Source organism: Vombatus ursinus, unplaced genomic scaffold (assembly GCF_900497805.2).
Source record: "Vombatus ursinus unplaced genomic scaffold, bare-nosed wombat genome assembly UNPS02014811.1, whole genome shotgun sequence".
Lineage (NCBI taxonomy): Eukaryota > Metazoa > Chordata > Mammalia > Diprotodontia > Vombatidae > Vombatus > Vombatus ursinus.
In genome coordinates, this window is record NW_020954589.1 from 7,634,080 (window position 1) to 7,648,320 (window position 14,241).

The 14,241-nt window shown below is 38.2% G+C and overlaps 1 pseudogene; it reads left to right on the plus strand.

Moving 5' to 3' along the window:
* The first annotated feature begins 7 nt into the window (after positions 1-7).
* On the plus strand, positions 8-13,719 carry LOC114053574 (annotated as a pseudogene).
* The last annotated feature ends 522 nt before the right edge of the window (positions 13,720-14,241 follow it).

Here is a 14,241-nt window from a genome sequence, read left to right on the forward strand (position 1 = left end):
CCTTGTCATGTTTACAGTCATTCTTCCCCCGGGGCTCTGCAGGGCAATCCCACAGAGAGGACTCCCTCCTGTGCACTGTACATCATCTAGCCAGATGGTCCCATTTCCTGGGCCAAATGCAGCCCCTCCCAGGGGAGCCACAGCAGAGCCACAACCCAGCTGCTGGCAAACCACATTAGCATCTTCTAGGTCCCATGAGTCATCACATACTGTCCCCCAGAAGCCACTGTGCCAGGTCTCCACTCATCCAGAGCATGGGGTCTTTCTTCCCCTGAGTCGGAGTTTGTCTGTGTCTGTAAAGGAAGCAGAATTATTACACTCCCAGCTTTGAATTGAGGAACCTCTGAGAGTCCCAGGTATAGAAAGGGAGGAACTGAGATACCTGTGCAGTGAGCAAAGGTTGGGCAGTCGATTTCCTTCACACACACACACACACACACACACACACACACGTGTCATGTTTGTACAAAGCTGTTTTTATGTGATCTCTGCCATTAGACTTCGAACTCTTTGAAGCAAGGACTGCTTTCTTGCCTTTCTTTGTGTCACTGGGGCTTAGTACAGTGCCTGGTACATAGCAGTTGCTTAAAAAAACAATTATTGACTCCATACAAACAAGCCATATACAAGAAGAATTAGTCACCTTTGGAGAGGCAGAGCCAAGATGGTGGGGTAAAGGCAAGGACTTTCCAAACCTCTCCCAAATATCCCTCCAAACAACGTTAAAATAATGCCTCAAAATAAATTCTGGAGCAGCAAAACCAACAAAAGCGCTGGGTGAAACAATATTTCTGCAAAAGACAACCTCAAAGTTTGGCAGGTAAGTTCTGTCTGAAGGGCAAGAGGAAAATGCCATCCAGTGCATGGTACACCTGCAGTTGAGGCCCTAGGCCCTTGCACAAGGCAGTAAGTAGCAGGCCATATCCAGCACTATCCAGCAGCAGGCCTTAAGGGCAATTGAATTTGTGACAGTGTCTTCTGGAACTCTCAGCTCAGAAACAATAAGAGGGTTGGACAACTGGTCAGAAAGAGATTACAAGGGACCCTTTGCTGGCACTGGGCACAGGACTCTGTTGCATTGCCCATACTCAGTTCTAGGTCACAGTCTAGGGCAAGGAGGAGCACTTGCACATTAGAGATCCCAGCCACAGGGGACCAAGACACTAAGAAGAGTTCCAAGGCAGAAAACTGTAATTGTAGTTATTCTCAGACCAGAGTACAGGCCAGGAAAGCAGTGATGTTTCTGACAGTGTCACCTCCACTGTAGGAAGAGAGACCAATTTTAACATAGAATGAAATATCAAAAAATAGGATGGAAAATAAGTGAACATCTACAAAAAAGAAGCAGAGTAGATTAAAAACTACAATCCTACAGTATGTTGTTTACACAAAACACACTTGAAGCACAGAATAACATGCAGAGTAAAGGTAAGAGACTGGAGCAGAATCTGTTATGTTTCAGCTAAAGTAAAAAACAAAGCAGGAATAGCAATCATGACCTCAGACAAAGCAAAAGCAAAAATAGATCTGATTGAATGAGATAAGGAAGGAATCTACATCTTGTTAAAAGGTACCATAGACAATGATATCATATCACCACTAAACATATGTGTACCAAATGATATAGCATCCAAATTCTTAAAGAAAAAGTTAAATGAGTTACAGGAAGAAAGAGACAATAAAACTATACTAGTGGTGGACCTCAACTTTCCCCTCTCAGAATTAGATAAATCTAACCAAGAAATAAGCAAAAAAAAAAAAAGAATTTAAGGAGTTGAGTAAAATGTTAGAAAAGTTAGATATGATAGACTTTTTTCTCACTAGTACATGACACCTACACAAAAACTGACCATGTATTAATGCATAAAAACTCACAACCAAATGAAGAAAAGCAGAAATATTATATGCATCTTTTTTCAAACCCTAATGCAATAAAAATTACATTACACAGAGGGACATGGAAACACAGATTGAAAATTAATTCAAAACTAAATAATCTAATCCTAAAATATAAGTGGGTCAAATACAAAATCATAAAAATAGCAAATAATTTTATTAAAGATAATGAGACAACATACCAAAATTTAAGAGATACAGCCAAAGGAGTACTTATGGAAAAGTTTATATCTCTAAAGGCTTACATTAACAAAATAGAGAAAGAAGAAATAAATGAAGTGGACACACAACTAAAAATAACCAGAAAGAAAACAAATTAAAATTCACAATTAAACCCTTAATTGGAAATCATGGAAATTAAAGGAGAGATGAATAAAATTGAAGGTAAGAAAGCCATTAAACTAATAAATAAATTTAGAAGCTGGTTTTATGGAGGGAGAAACAATAAAATAGGTAAACCATTGGTTATTTTAATTTTAAAAAAGAAAGAAGAAAGCCAAATAACCAGTATCAAAATGAAAAAGTTGAATTCATCACCAATGAAGAGAAAGTTAAAGCAATTATTGGGAGCTTTATTGCCCAATTATGTGCCAACAAATCAGATAATCTAAGTAGAATGGATGAATATTTACAATAATATAAATTTCCCAGATTAACAGAAAAGGAAGTAGAAAACTTAAATAATCCCATTTTAGAAAAATAAGTTGAATAAGCCATCAATAAGTTCCTTTAAAAAAATCCCCTGGACTAAATGGATTCATAAGTGAATTCTATCAAACAACAATTAGTTACAATGCATAAACTATTTGGAAAAATGGGCAAAAAAGGAATTCTACCAAATCCCTTTTATGACACAAATATGACACAGATACATAAACCAGGAAGAGTGAAAAAAGAGAAAGAAAACTATAGATCAATTTCCCTGGTGAATATTGATGAAAAAACTCAAATAAATACTATCAAGCAGATTACAGCAATATATCATAAAGATATTCATATACTATGAGCATGTGGGATTTATACCAAGAATACAGGGCTGGCTCAATATTAAGAAAAAAACTTCAGTATAATTGACTATACAAAAAACAAACTAAATAAAAATTACATGATTATCTCAATAGATGCAAAAGACTATTTTGACAAAATACAACACTCTTTCCTATTAGAAACTCTGGAAAGAATAGGAACAGAACTTTCCTTAAAATGATAAGTAGTATTTTTCTAAAACAACACTGAGTATTATTTGTAATGGGGATAAGTTAGAAGCCCTCCCAATCAGGAATGAAACAAGGATGCCCACTTTAAGCATATTATTCATCATTGTACTTGAAATACTAGCTATAGCAATAAGCAAAGAAAAAGAAATCAAAGGAATTAGAAGAGGCAATGAGGAAACAAACTATCACCCTTTGCAGATAATATGATGATATACTTGGAGAATCCCAGAGAATCAACTAATAAATGCTACTTGAAATAATCAACAACTTCAGCAAAGCTGAAGGTTACAAAATAAACCCACATAGATCATCAGGATCTTCATATATTACCAAGAAAGTCTAGCAGCAAAAGATAGAAAGAGAAATTCCATTTAAAATAATTATAGCCAATATAAAATACTTGGGAGTCTACTTGCCAAGACAAACCCAAGAATTATATGAATGCAATTATAAAACACATTTCACATGAAGAAAGTCAAATTTAGACAAATGGAAAAATATTAATTGCTCATGGGTAGGATGAGCCAATATAATAAAATGACAATTCTACCTGAACTAATTTACTCATTCAGTACCATACCAATCAAACTACCAAAAATATTTTAGAGCAAGAAAAAGTGATAAAATTCATCTGGAAGAACAAAAGGTCAAGAATATCAAAGGAATTAGTGTAAAAAAAAAGTGAAGGAAGGTGGCCTAGTCATACCAGATCTCAAACTGTATTACAAAGTAGTAATCATCAAAATAACCTGGTACTGGCTAATAAATAGAGTGGTGGATCAGTGGAATACATTAAGTACACAATGCACAGTAGTTGGTGACCAGAGTAATCTCGTGTTTCTTAAACAGTAAGATCCAGACTTTTGAAACAAGAACTCACTATTTGACAAAAACTGTTGAGAAAATTGAAAAGCAGTTTGGCAGAAACTAGGTATACACCATCACGTGACACTATATAGCAATATAAGGTCAAAAGGAACATATTATTTTTTAAAAATTATTTTACTTTTAGTTTTCAACATTCACTTCCACAAGTTTCTCCACTTCCAAGTTTTCTCCCTCTCTCTTCACTCTCCCCACCCAAGATCGCACGCTTTCTTACTACCCCTTTCCCTAATCTTCCACTCCTTCTATCCTCCCCCCCTTTTCTTATCCCTTTGCCCTTCTATTTTCCTGTAGGGCAGGATAGAGTTCTATACCCCACTGCCTGTATGTCTTATTTCCCAGTTGCATGTGAAAACAACTTTTAACATTTGTTTTTAAAACTTTGGGTTCCAATTTTTCTCCTTTCTTCCCTCCCCACCTACCTTCACTGAGAAGCAAGCAACTCAATACAGGTTATACATGTGAAGTCATGCAAAACACTACCATAGTAGTCATGCTGTGGAAAACTAACTGTATTTCTCTTCATCCTATCCCAACCCCCATTTATTCTATTCTCTCTTTTGACCCTGTCGCTCCTCAGAAGTTTTTGCTTCTGATTCCCCCTCCCCAATCTGCCCTCACCTTTATCATCCCCCAGCTCTCTTATCCCCTTCCTCCTTATTTTCCTATAGGGTAAGAAAGATTTCCATAAAAGGGATATATTATTTAGACATAAAGGATGATACCATTAGGGGAGCAAGGAATAGCTTACCTGTCAGATCCATGGTGAAGGGAAGAATTCATAATGGATAAATTTGATTATATTAAATATTAAAAGTTTTTGCACAAACAGAACCAATGCAGCCAAGATTAGAAGGAAGACAAAAAAACAGGAAAATTTTTTATAGCAAAATTCTCTGATAAAGTTTCTCAAATATATAGAGAACTGAGTCAAATTTATAAGTAGTCAAAGGATATGAAAAGGCAGTTTTCAGATAAAGAAATCAAAACTACCTGTAGTCATATGAAGAAGTGCTCTAAATCACTGTTGATCAGAGAAATGCAAATTAAAACAACTCTGAGGTACTACCTCACATCTATCAGATTGGTTAATATGACAGAAAGGGAAAATGATAAATGTTAGAGGGTATGTGAGAAATTTGGGACACTAATGCACTGTTGGTGGAGTTGTACACTGATCCAACCATTCTGGAGAGCAATTTGGAATTATACCCAAGGGCTATAAAACTGCATACCCTTTGATCCAGCAATACCACTAATAGATCTGTGTCTACAAGAAATCAAAGAAAAAAGAAAAAGGACCTGTTTGTACAAGAGGGAGAGAAGAAATACTGATATTAGCTTAAAAGCACAAGCCCTAGATTGGGACTCTGACCTAGGCAGCAGGTGCAGAGTCATGTAGATCCCGTAGTAGCTCTTATCAGTATTTCTCCTCTCCCAGTCACAGAGGCCATACAAAACCTTAGGTCATTTCACAGCCTAACAATGATCTCCCAGCTAGTCAGCTCAGCCCAGGCCAGCACAGTCCCAACAAAGGCTATCTATTGCCTAATGGACTGAGTGATTAGGTCAGGGCATCTCTCTGCTTGCTTCATGGATGAAGCCTTCTTTCCATATACTCATATACTGAATTTGACACATGGCCATAATTTTAAATTTCCTTTAGTCATTTAAAGGATGGTATGGCAATGAGGTGATGCCCCAAAGGAGGCCAAAGACAGCAGGTCAGTGGGGCCTAAACGATGCAGAGTCATGGGTCTTCTATTAGTTCCTTGACCATCTGCCATATTAGAAGTCACAAGAAAGCTCAGCCGATTCCTGGGACAGTTGGGGTCCTTACAATCTAATTCTGGGACCAAATACCATCTCTCCTGATGAGTAATTCTCCTATAAACCTAATTGAGAAGACCCTTCAAAAGAGAAGAAAAAACATTTGGATATTGTAATTTCCTTGCATTCCCCAAAACAGATAGCAAAGTATTATGACTTTCTGACTGATAATTCTTCCCCAAGTCCAGCAGCCCAGTCCAGCTCAGTCCGACTCCTAATAGCTCAGACCTTGTGGAAGAAGGACAGTGAAATCTTACCAGAGTTGATCAATAGGAAACTGAAGAAAAGGAGAGCTAGCATCTGGGCAGTAGGAAGTCTCTCTAAGGCCATACTGACATCCCCAGTACAGCTGCAATCTTGAATGCAGCAGCTACTCTTGAGAGACCCCAGAGCACTGAATGACAGATGTACAGTAATAGGAGGGGAGTATATAGATTCCGCTCCTGACCACGCCACCTGTGCTGGGAGCCAATAGAAACTCCCTCTACCATTTCAGACAGTATCAGAGACTTGATCTGTCACAGTCTGAAATTCAAAAACCAATTAAATTCTTACTCCTACGTATCTCCTTATATGAGAGAAGAGGTCTTTGTGACAAAAATTCTGTCTCTGAGGTTTGGAATGAGACATGCATCTCAGAAGCGGGTGAAAGGTCTACATCTGTGTGACTCTAACTCCTATGTGGGGTCCATCTCACTTTTACAATCAACAAAATAGGAATCCAGTCACAATCAGTGATGTTGTGGTCAGTCACTCACTGCACTGCATGGGTCAGATCCAGGGACATCTTTGATATAGTTGGGTTTATTTGGCCACATATTAAACGGACCACTTCTCATTAGATACAACCCAAGGCAACATTTGAAAAAGAAAAAAAAAAGTGAACTTCAATATGCAATTGGGACCAACAAAAAGACATAATTTTGGAATTGGAGAAAATCAGTAACCTCAGTTAGGACTAGGAGTGAAGAATGTAGACTTCTGAGGGATGCAGACAAAAGGACCCTAGACAAATAGCACATTGGACTCAAGATCTTTATACAAGGATCTCAGTGAAACTATGATTCAATGGCGCCAACATGAATTAAATGCTAAATATGTGCAAGGCCCTATGCTGGGTTTGCTTCTAAGCTGGACATCACTGGCCTTTGGACTGGGTCTTACTGAGCCCTATGTGACTTGCTACTTTACATAAATCTTCACACCTTGCACTGTTTTTGCTCTCAGACCCAGGACATAGCCACCTTAGGTCCTTGGGTAGTGGTGGGAAAGCAGAAAACAAGCACACATAAGGCCGTGCTGTAAGACTTGATGATTATCTAATGAAGTGAATTACTGGTAAGTGTGTGTGCGTGTATGTGTGTGTGTGTGTGTGTGTGTGTGTGTGTGTGTGTATAAAAAGGTGATTAGCTATTGCACTTCCTATTCTGCCATCTCAGTTTCTTATGGGCACTAGCATAGGTTATTCTCTAGGTCTGGAACTTCTTCCCTCATATTTCTCTTTCTTGAATTCCTGCTTTTCCTTCCAGATCCACTTCAGGTGCCTCTTCCATGAAACTTTCCCTCATTTCAAAATTTTTCCATCACCTTGTCTAGACTCCTCCTTTGGACCAATTGTTATGACTCTACTCACCATCCCAGTGACTTCTTTCACCAAAATACCCCTCCTTGGTCACCACTTCTATACATGTGTTCTCTTTTCTTAGTCGAAATGGAAGTCTTTTATTTTTTGCATTTGTATCTCCTGTGACTAGTAAATGTGTGGAACACATGAAGTGATTAATCAGTGACCATTCATTCATTCATTCATTCTACAGTATAACGTAGTGGAGAGAGCAGTGGCAAACCTGGGGTTCAGTATATACTAGATGTGTGACCATGGGCAATATTTCTGAACCTCAGTTTAGTTATTTATACATAACCCCTGTCCCAAAGTCCACTAGCTTGGGATTCTTTTCTTATTGATGAAGATGAAGGCCCTGCCCTGCATGAGAGGTAGGACAGAATTGGGGGGAACAGGAGAGCTCCAGCCTTCCTCACTCTTTTTGGGACTTTTCAAGCTTCAAATTACTTTGGGCGTTTTTGGTTTCCAGCTTCAAGGGGCACACTTGAGATTACTGAAGTAAAATTCTCTAGAAAGACATGAGAAGAGCTGTCTATCTCCACCATATTCCTGTCCTCAGCTTGCTACAGTAGAATCTTCAGGGAGCTTCCCCTTGGGTGAGATCTAGAACCCTCTTGGTTGAGCTGAGCTAATCTCTTTCCCAATGGGAAATGTTTACCTACTCTGATTTCTGTTTTGCTACTGATTTGGATAAATGTGTTTCTTTGCTGTGTGCTATGTATATGCATTGTGGAACTGGAATTTGGTGGGAAAGGGATCAAGCCTTGGATATAAAACTTGGGATCCTCTTCCCCCTTCCCCAATAATAATGACATAGTGACCAGAAGTTAGATTGAATCTGATCATATCACCTAGACAAATAATATTTTTTCTTTAACATTTTTATTTAAAGTTTTGAGTTCCAAATTCTACCCCCCCTCCTCTCCTCCCTCCCTGAAACAGCAAGCAATCAATTATAGCTTATACATGTGCAATTATGTAAAACATTTTCATATTAGTCATTTTGTATAAGAAGAGTCAAATAAAAAAAAACAAAGAAGAGAAAGAAAGTGAAAAATAGGATGCTTTGGTCTTTATACAATCAATATCAATTCTTTCTCTGGAGGTAGATAGTATGCTTCATCAGTAGTCCTTTGAGATTGTCTTGGATCATTGTATTGCTGAAAATAGCTAAGCCATTCACAATTCTTCAGGGAACCATATTCTTGTTACTGTATGCAATGTTCTCCTGCTTCTGTTCACTTCACTATTTTTCAGTTCATATAAGTACAGGTTTTTCTGAAATCATTCTGCTTGTCATTTCTTTTAGCACAGTAAAATTCCATTAGAATCATATACCACAGCTTGTTTAGCCATTCCCCAATTGATGGGATGCCTTTGATTTCCAATTCTTAGCCACCACTAAAAGAACTGCTATAAATATTTTTGTACAAATAGTTCCTTTTCCTTTTTTTAGATATCTTTGGGATATAGACCTACCTGTGGTATTGCTAGATCAAACGGTATGCACAGTTGTATAGTCCCTTGTGCATAGTTCCAAATTGCTCTCCAGAATGGTCGGATCAGTTCAGAATTCCACCAGTAGTGCATTAGTGTACCAATTTTCTCACATCCCCTCCAACATCCAACATTTTCCTTTTTTGTCATGTTAGCCACTCTGATAGGTTTGAGGTAGTACCTCAAAGTTTTTTTAAATTTGTATTTCTCTGATCAATAGTGATTTAGAGCATTTTTTCATATGACTATAGATAGCTTTGGTTTTTTTGTCTGAAAACTGTTCATATCCTTTGATTATCCAGCAATTGGGGAATTACTTGCATTTTTATAAATTTGACTCAGTTCTCTATAGTATCTGAGAAATGAGGCCTTCATCAGAGATATTTATTGCAAAAGTTTCCCCCAATTTTCTTCTTTCATTATAATTTTGGTTGTATTGATTTTGTTTGTGCAAAACCTTTTTAATTTTATATAATAAAAATTATCTATTTTACATTTTGTACTACTCTCTATATCTTCTTTAGTTCTGAATTCTTCCCTTATCCATGAATCTGACAGATAAATTATTCCATGATCCCTTAATTTGCTTATGGTATCACCGTTTATGTGTAAATCATGTATCCGTTTAGAGTTTATCTTGGTATACAGTGTAAGATGTTGGTATATACCTAGTTTCTGCCGTATTGTCTCCAGTTTTGCCAGCAGTTTTTGTCAAATTATGAGTTTTTATTCCAAAAGCTTGGATCTTTGGTTTAATCATGTACTAGATTATTACGATCATTTATCATAATGTAATTTGTATCTAAGCTATTACATTGATCCACCACTCTATTTCTTAGCCAGTACCAAATTGTTTTTATAATTACCACTTTATAATACAGTTTGAGATCTGGCACAGCTAGACCACCTTCTTTTGCATTTTTTTCATTGATTCCTTTGATATTCATGAGTTTTGTTCTTCCAGATGAATTTTATTATTATTTTTCTAGCTCTATAAAGTAATTTGTTGATAGTTTGATTGTTATGGCATTGAATAAATAGATTAATTTAAGTAGAATTGTCATTTTTTTGTTTTGTTTTGTTTTTTTAGTTTTAGTTTTCAACATGCACTTCTACAAGATTTTGAGTTCCAAATTTTCTCCCCATCTTGTCCCTACCCCTACCCCAAGATGGCATACATTCCAAATACCCCTAATCTGCCCTCCCTTCTATCTCTTCCCCCCTTCTCTTTATCCCCTTCCCCTTCAATTTTCCCATAGGGCAGGATAGATGTCTATACCCCATTTCCTGTATATTTTATTTCCCAGTTGCATGTGAAAACAAAATTTTTTTAACTTTTGTTTTTAAAATTTTGGGTTCCAAATTTTCTCCCTTCCTCCCTCCCCACCCAGCCTCATTGAGAAGGCAAGCAATTCCATACAGTTTATACATGGTGTAGTCATGCAAAACACTTCCATAGTAGTCATGTTGTGAAAAAGTAAGTGTATTTCCCTTAATCCTATCCTGTCCCCCATTTATTCTGTTCTTTCTTTTGACCCTGTCCCTCCTTAGAAGTGCTTGCTTCTGATTACCCCCTTCCCCAATCTACCCTCCCCTCTATCATCCTCCTGCTCTCTTGTCCCCTTCCCCCCCATTTTCTGTAGGGTAAGATAGATTCCCATACCCAATTTAGTGTGTATGTTATTCTCTCCTTAAGCCAAATCCGATAAGAATAATATTCACTCGTTCCCTCTCACCTTCCTGTTTCCCCTCCATTGTAAAAGCCTTTTCTTGTCTGTTTTTGTGAGATAATTTACCCCATTCTACTTCTCCCTTTCTCCTTCTCCCAGTATAATCCTCTCTCACCCCTTAATTTAATTTTCCAGATATCACCCTTCATCTTCAACTCACCCTGTGCCTTCTATCTATCTACACACCTATCTATCTATCTACATACCTATCTATCTATCTATCTATCTATCTATCTATCTATCTATCTATCTATCTATCTCTCTATCTATCTATCTATACATATAATTTCCCCCTCCAACTACTCTAATACTGACAAAGGACTCATGAGTTACAAACATCATCTCTCCAAGCAGAATGTAAACAGTTCAACCTTAATAAGTCTCTTATGATTTCTCTTTCCTGTTTACCTCTTCATGTTTCTCTTGAGTCTTGTATCTGAAAGTCAAATTTTCTATTCAGCTCTGGTCTTTTCATCAAGAATACTTGAAAGTCCTCTATTTTACTGAATGACCATTTTTTCCCCTGAAGGATTATGCTCACTTTTGCTCGGTAGGTGATTGGTTGTTGTAATCCTATCTCCTTTGCCCTTTGGAATATTATATTCCAAGCCCTGCGGTTCCTCGATGTAGAAGCTGCTAAATCTTTTTTTTTAAATAAATTTATTTATTTTTAGTTTTCAATATTTACTTCCACAAGATTTTGAGTTCCAAATTTTCACCCCATCTTGCCCCTCCCCCTACCCCAAGATAGCATGCATTCTGAATACCCCTTCCCCTAGTCTGCCCTCCCTTCTATCTCTCCCCCCCCTTCTCTTATACCCTTCCCCTTCTATTTTCCTGTAGGGCAGGATAGATTGCTGTACCCCATTTCCTGTATTTCTTATTTCCAGTTGCATGTGAAAACATTTTTTTAAAATGTGTTTTTAAAACTTTGGGTTCCAAATTTTTTCCCTTCCTCCTACCCACCCACCCTCATTGAAAAGGCAACCAACTCAATATAGGTTATACATGCGTGGTTATGCAAAATACTTCCATAGTAGACATGTTGTGAGAAGCTAGTTCTATTTCCCTTAATCCTATCCTGCCCCCCCCATTTATTCTGTTCTTTCTTTTTACCCTGTCACTCCTCAGAAGTATTTGCTTCTGATTACCCCTTTTCCCAATCTTCCCTCCTCTCTATCATCCCCTGCTCTCTTGTCCCCTTCCCCCCCATTTTCCTATAGAGTAAGACAGATTTCCATACCTAATTGAGTATGTATGTTATTCCCTCCTTAGGCCAAATCTTATGAGAATAAGATTCACTCATTCCCTCTCACCTTCCCCCATTTCCCCTCCACTGTAAGAGTCTTTTCTTCTCCCAAAGGTGAAGTATCATGTCCAAAGTCACACTGAGTGAGTAGTCATGTCAAGCAAACTGAGGGCTTGTGATTTCACCCCACTAGAACATGCTGTTATCACCCCAAACTTCCTGAATAACAAATAGGTTTTAAAAATTTTCAATATGTTCTCAGTAACTTATACTCTACTCTTTCAAAATGTCTAGCAATTCAGAGAGGAACAGGATGGAAGTTGACCTTTGTACTTCCTATAGAATAAAGAATTTTCTAAGTAAAGGCAAAGAATGAGAACTCTTAACATGCAGCTGATGACCTTGATTTAAAAAAAAATAGAAGTCCCTAAGACGAGATTGTGGTGAGGTGCTTCTCGCATTGGTTTTCACTGCCTGTGTTCCCCCTCCCCAACCTGTGGTGCTGGCTGCAGTGGTGAAAGGGACTCAGGCATCTTGGAAGGGCCACTGTGACATATTCTCTGGGCCATTGGTTAAGCAATGCCACCATCTTGCCTCATTTGGGAATCTTTGTTCCAAGGAAACTCCTGATGTTGAGACTCAGCGTCAGCCTCTCAGGAATAAAATTTTATCCTTTAATTTGTACTGCTCCATTTCACATGATTTCCCCTTCCTCAACCAAAGGTGATTATTACCAGATATTAGGAGTACCCTGAACTATCAGCCAGAAAGATATCAAGAAAGCCTACTGCCAGCTTGCAAAGAAATACCACCCTGACATGAATAAGGCTCATCCTAAGGCTAAAGAAAAGTTCTCAGGTTAGCAGAAGCCTATGAGGTGTTCAGTGATAAAGTGAAGTGAAAACTGTATGGTACCTATGGTTCAGCTGCCTTTGACTCTGGAACAGGCAGTTCTGGACAGAGCTGCTGACAAAGTGGCCCTGCTGTTGACCCAGAGGTACTCTTTAGGAAAATCTTTGGGGAGTTTTCAGGATCTTCATTTGGAGATTTCCAAAGTGTATTTGATCAGTCTCAGGAGTATATCATGGAACTGACATTCATTCAGCCTGCACAGAGTGTTTGACAAAGAATTACTGTGAACATTAATAACTCATGTGATGACAAAGGAAATGAACCTGGCACCAATGTTCAGCAGTGCCATTACTACAGTGAACAGGAATGGAAACCACAAATACAGGCCCTTTTGTGATGTGTTCTACAAGTAAGCCATGTGGAGGCCATGGATCCATAATAACCCCTCCTTGTGTAGTATGCAAGGGAACAGGACAAGCCAAACAGAAGAAGAAGGTCATGGTCCCAGTACCTTCAGGAATGGAGGATGGCCAGACTGTTAGAATGCCTGTAGGGAAAAAAGAAATTTTCATAACATTCAAGGTTTAGAGAAGTCCTGTGTTTAGAAGAGATGGAGCAGATATCCACTCTGACCATTGTATTTCTGCAGCTCAAGCTGTCCTTGGTGGGAGCTTAGGGGCAATAAGAGACAATCAATGTCATTATCCCTCCTGGATACAGGTTGACCAAAAGATTCGAATGAGTGGGAAAGGCATCTCCTGGATGAATAGCTGTGGTTATGGTGACTACTACATTCACCTAAAGATTAGAATTTCCAGATTGACAAGCAGGCAGCAAAGCCTGATGATACTCAGCTATTCAGAGGATGAGACTGATGTTGAAGTGACAGTAAATAGTATCACAAATACACCTCCTGGCAAATGGTTCATTGGAAACTAGACAGAGAAAGTTGCAGGGGCACCTCATTCTGTCTGTTGGACTGGAAAATGAAAGGACTCCAGATCAATAGCACAGCAGCTGTTCAGCAACAGTAAAATCATGTGACAAATTTCCCCTTAGAATAGGGTTACCAGTGGATGAACTTATTGATATGCCTTAACTCTAAGACAGACCCCGATATCTTAACAGATGATGCAGATTTCCTATCCATAAGAAGGTAACCCAAATCCTCCTGACTGCACATAGTAGAATAATTTCATACTTCTTATGGAGCTAAAATTTCAATTTGCAATTAGATGTGGTGGGGATTATAGCTATGAAACTTAGAAAAAAAATAACAAAATTAGCACAAAACCTCTGCCCATAGCTTAAAATGAAGCCTTAAGCTGCATGTGGTTGTGAACTAATTAACTTCTCACTTAGCAAGTATCCTTAGGAATTGTCCAAATGAATCCATCCGTATGGGCTTTCTTTTCTAGGAGCATAGACTCAGCATGCCTTGACAGTGTCCTTTTCCTTCTA